Here is a 5,349-nt window from a genome sequence, read left to right as displayed (position 1 = left end):
TCTATACTTATAACCACTGCACTCACATTACAAAAGGATCGCCAAAAGAGAAACATTTCAGACTAAAGAGAAAACTCTCTTTTTATACAGTTGAAAGAACAAGGTTCAAGAATTTATAAATTCATCATGTTTATCGTTTAGACACAACATTCTCTTTTCAAAATTGCTAACATTCTTTGAACAATAATGCTGGTTCATAATCCTCAAGTACATTGATATTTCCTGTTTGAAACACTAACCCCCTGCTAATAGTCATGACTTCAGAAATTTGTTCAGTTTACGTTTGATGAACTTACTATAAAGAAAAGATGCTGCCCTTTTCTGTCTGTGGGTTCATATTAAATTTTCAACTGTATTTCTTTCAAGGATATAATGTCACCCAAGTTGCTTTTTTCGCTGCTGAACGATTATAATCAGCAGATAACTGAAACTCTGTTATTTGCTCTTGAATGATTCATTTCTTAAGCAAGACCGCATCATTTTGGGCAAGTCTTATAAATGAATAACATGTGCTAGTTATCAATAACAATGAAATTCTTAAGTAGTATGCCTGATAAATAGTGCCTTGATTATGAGGAACATAATCTCCTAATTTTTTACAGCCTACTGAGAAAATGATTATTAGATGTGGTGAAAATCTCTACCGAGCACTCCCTCATAGCAATGAAAATCTATATTCCAGCAGTGAATACTTTCCATTTAATATTTCCCTCCCTTTCCTCCCCTCCACTTTCCTTAATCAAAAAGAGAAACACTTTTAAAAGCCATTCACAATCTGTGTGAAACTTTCCAAGGAAAGTTTATTGAATTGTTTTCTGTTCAGCTGCTCTCAGAAAAACACTGGCACCTACTCCCAGTTGCAGTAAGATCATAATGACATTCCTCATCCTTCGCGATCTCTTGGTTTATGTTTCTCTAACCTTAGTGAAAAAAAGGAAAAGAAAAAAGAAAATCTCTCATTCTGGATCCATAGATAATTTGCAAATGGCAAAAGGGAGACTCAATTAACTCAGATTATTAACAGAGACATGCTACATCTGATCATGGCTGAGTCTGTTTGTCCAGAACTATCTGTCAAATAAATGATTAAAATTAAGACCCAGCAGATGTGCATCTCTTCACATGTGACCCTGTTTCTCTCATGTATAAAAATGTGTTTAGTTTCATCTGAGAATGTTTTCTCCTTGATTATACAACTTAAAGTCAAGATTTGGAAAATGGAAAATAACCTGGAAAAAGACATCTGTACTTGTTTATTTAAGTTTTCCCTTTTGAATCTTGCCTCTGTGGCGCTAGAATGAAATAGAATGAGAAACAATCTGTATTCTTGCCTTTTGCTCATAGCTCTGAAGGAAAGCCTGCTGGGATTGGCTGCAGATGGTTTCATTGCGAGAGACGAATGTGCCTGCTCTTGGCTGCCTGTTCTGTATGCATGATCAAGCCCCAGTCAATGCTTCATGTGCCTCATTAACTGTGGGACAGTAAGAACTATGATACTCCCAAAATACATGCCCTTTTCTCTAGCTAAGGCCAATATTATGAAAAGGAAACACTTAAAAATTAGAAGTACTGTTAAAAACATTTTTTTTACTACTAAACTCAGTCTCCCTTTATAGACTTAACAGTGAATAGCTGACAAACTGTTATTAAAGAGGCACATTCATCCATGACAGACTTGTTTACTTCAAAGTGGTTAATACTGGAAGGAAAAGTGCCCCATAATTTCTTAAGACCCTGAGCATGAAATATGTAAAGTACTTAGATTGCATGATGTAAGAACAATTATACAAGGGAAGCGGAGAATTAAATTAAAGCCTCTATTTGCCCATGGCATTCATGGAATTAGAATGTTTACTAAGTATGATTTTGCCACTGAAAGAGGCATAAAGCGATTTTAAATTAACTTAGAGTTTCTCAATGTAATTAAAACATTTTAAAATGATTTGAATGAAGATAATCAACATTTATTAAACTCTTACCATCACCAGTCCCTTAAATTTATATGTAATTTCATATTCCTAGTAATATTGCATAGTAGTTATAATCATCTCACTTTTATAGGCAAAGCTAAAAGGTATTCAGTGCCTTGCTCAAGGTCCCTTGAATAAACTGGGGGTAGGACAGGGCTTTCTCCTCCAGTCCAGTGAAAATCCTGAGCCCTCTCTGCTTCATCACAGGCTAGAAGAAGATGGAGAGGAAAACTAGTGAGAGAAGTCTGGCTCAGATGATCCCTAACCAATGCACTCTTCCACTTAGGAGTAAAATATTAGAATATTTAGAATAACCAATTTGTCCAGGTAGTAAAGCCAAGAGCCAAAAGAAAAAAAGTGTTTTTTAGCATTAAGGATTAGCTTCGTTGTTTGATAATGTTCATATTTTTACTATTTTTGCCTATTCCCAACCCAAATAATATAACATGATTAAAATACAAAATAAAACAGACAAGCTAAATGAAATACAGCAGTCTATAACCCGGTTCTAATCCAGAGGCAACCACCCTTAATTCATCCTTGTAGTGTAGTTCCCTTGATTTATTTAAATAATGTTTGTTAATTTTATCTACTGAATTACTACTTTAAATAATCTCTGTCGGCCTCCTGCTAAAAAGCATAATTTATGTAAATATAATACCCTAAAATCTCTCTTCTGCCTCCCAAATGCCAATAGCTATATTCTGTTCTACTGTAACCTATGTTTCTGAAATATCAATTGCTTTATGCGATATTAGTACATAGGGAGATAATGTTAGTATTAATATGGAACTTGTTCACACTTATTTTTCCCCCTAGGGAAAGGGTAGAATAGCAGGACTAAAACTGTAACTTCAGAGAAAAACAACTTTGTTCTCTGTTATTCAGGCAAGAAGCCCTTTCAGCTCTATGTTAAGAAAATTAATTTTGAACACCTGCAGGTAGACCTCTTCCGCCTTTTTCAAAACCTGGCAGGTTGCTCTTCTTGTGTCTAAAACTCGACTTCGATTCTTCATGTGCCCTCACCATGAAACTATATTTTCAATCTATTGTTTTTTGTACATATTTAATATCCCCCGAGGAAGCCTCCAGCCTAGGTTATCTCCCAAGGTATGAAAATTGTTTTTGTCAGTATTCAGTTTAGAAAGTTACATAATTTTGACTTCCCCTTATCTTATTTTTTTTCCCTATACACCTTATCATTTTTAAAAAGTGCAGTCTTGCAGAACAAAAGCTTTTTTTTCCCACAAACACATATGGTAAGGCAGAAAGCCCTGTATTTTTTAGTTATGTTTGCTTGACTTTGTAAACTTTATATTATACTTAAATCTCTCTTTTTTGTTCTAGTGGCGCCCTCGACATTCTTTAATTCCTTCTCCCCTAGGTTATTTGAGTATTTAACTCCCTTATACTTTCTTCTTGAACTTTCCTACTTCTCTTTTACTTTGCTTATGTTTTACCTTTCTCTCTATAACTTAATAGTATTTACTTTATTTCTGCCTACAGATAGATTCTAAATTTTGAAAACATTAATAGATTTGCATTGCTATGAAACTACCCTTTACTGAAAACTTGAGGGAACCACATTTAGTGATTATATTCCCTTCTTTCTGGTCCCAAAGTCATGACCACTTTGCCACTAAAATGAGAATGTTTTCTTGTGTGAAGGTCAAATGTATTCCCTTTTTTATATCCTATGAATTCTTCAAATCAGGCAGGTGTGGTTATGTAATTAATGTACGTCTTCTGCAATAGAATCTAAGAACTGTGAGAGCAGGTACTCATCTATTTTTGCTCATTGCCTACATTTATCATATAACCTGAAAAACCATAGACAGCTTAAGTCTGTAAAGGTAATTAGTCAAAGAATAAGTAAATAGTGAACAAGAGACCAAATCCAGGAATTCTGAAAAATAAGGAAATTTTTAAGCCATTTTTTTTAAATAATAATGTAAGGTTCAAAAACTATACAGAGTATCTGATTAGTATTTTCTGTCCTTCAAAAAGCAAACATTGTTTTCTCTATTCATTTGTTTTATTACACAAGACCAAAAAAAAAACCAAAACCAAAACCAAAAACCAAAAAACAAACAAATAAAAAAACAACCAAAACCTCCGTTTCTCTCTTTGTCATTGTTTTTTTCTTAAGTTATTTTCTTATAGTGGACATTTATTATCTTTCACTTCTCTCTTGCAACATTCCTCCAAGTTGTTTTCAGGGACTTTTCCTTTCAATACATTATGAAAGTTACTACCAACTATCTATAAAACATAGACAAGTTTTACCTATTTGGACAAATATACATATATTTATATTTATAGATACATATTTATATATATGTGTGTGTGCCTACACACACACACACACACACACACACACACATTATTTTCTTTGCTTTTCTTTGCTTATAACAAAAGAAAAGAAGAGAATAAAACAACAAAGATTTATACCCAAAGTATGACCTTAAACTGGCTCTATTCACAAAGTTATTTTTTATGTAAATCATTATTCTAGCCAAGATTTAATCAAACTTTGCACACAAGATTATAGATATGCCACTCTATGTCAACGTTAGCAATATTATTTCAAAATACGTCAAGACTAGAGCAACTAACCAAGAGAACTACTTTACTTTCAGTATTAATAAATCAATAAATTTAGTAAACTAAATTCTTAGACAAATTTGAGGATATTCCTCCTTAACTGAATGGACCAAATTTTATTTTGTAGACTGGACAGTCTAGATGGATAAGGTTTGTGTAGATGAGCAGAGAAATTTTTCGTTTTTACCTTTAGCCTAACATATAGGTCCTAATTAAAATGTCGGTGTTCCTAATATTTAAATTTTTGGTTATGTTTCTTAAAAGAATATTGCATTGTTGAATAGCATTCTCTTAGTAAAATTGTTACCCTATGCATTTTTCTATATATGTAAAAATATACATATAGTTTTATAAAATTTTCATTTTTATTCAGTTGCTTATGCACAGCTTTTATATGGAACCATTTAAACTCTATCAATGAACTATAAAATATTAATAAGTATGCTTTTTAAAATAAATGCATGCAATTATCCTATTCATGAGATTTTTAAAAATTAATGTATTTTCTCATGTCACAACCAATAAAATTCCAAAAGAGATAAAGTCAATTAAGAAAATTAAATGAAATTCTGATTAATTTCTCTTGAGCATAGACCTAAGGCAAACTTTTTCCTTTTTATGATATATTTAAATGTTTAGATATATTGTATTTATTTTCATCACCACAATTATTGGTATTTGAATTTGTTATTTAAATAAATAGTTTGGAGAAGGAAGGTATTATACCATGCACACTAACATTTGATCTGACACTATTACTTGACCCTTTAGGCAA

Source organism: Pteropus vampyrus, unplaced genomic scaffold (genome assembly GCF_000151845.1).
Source record: "Pteropus vampyrus isolate Shadow unplaced genomic scaffold, Pvam_2.0 Scaffold13, whole genome shotgun sequence".
NCBI lineage: Eukaryota > Metazoa > Chordata > Mammalia > Chiroptera > Pteropodidae > Pteropus > Pteropus vampyrus.
The sequence above is the reverse complement of the archived record's forward strand: the minus strand, read 5'-3'. Positions refer to the sequence as shown.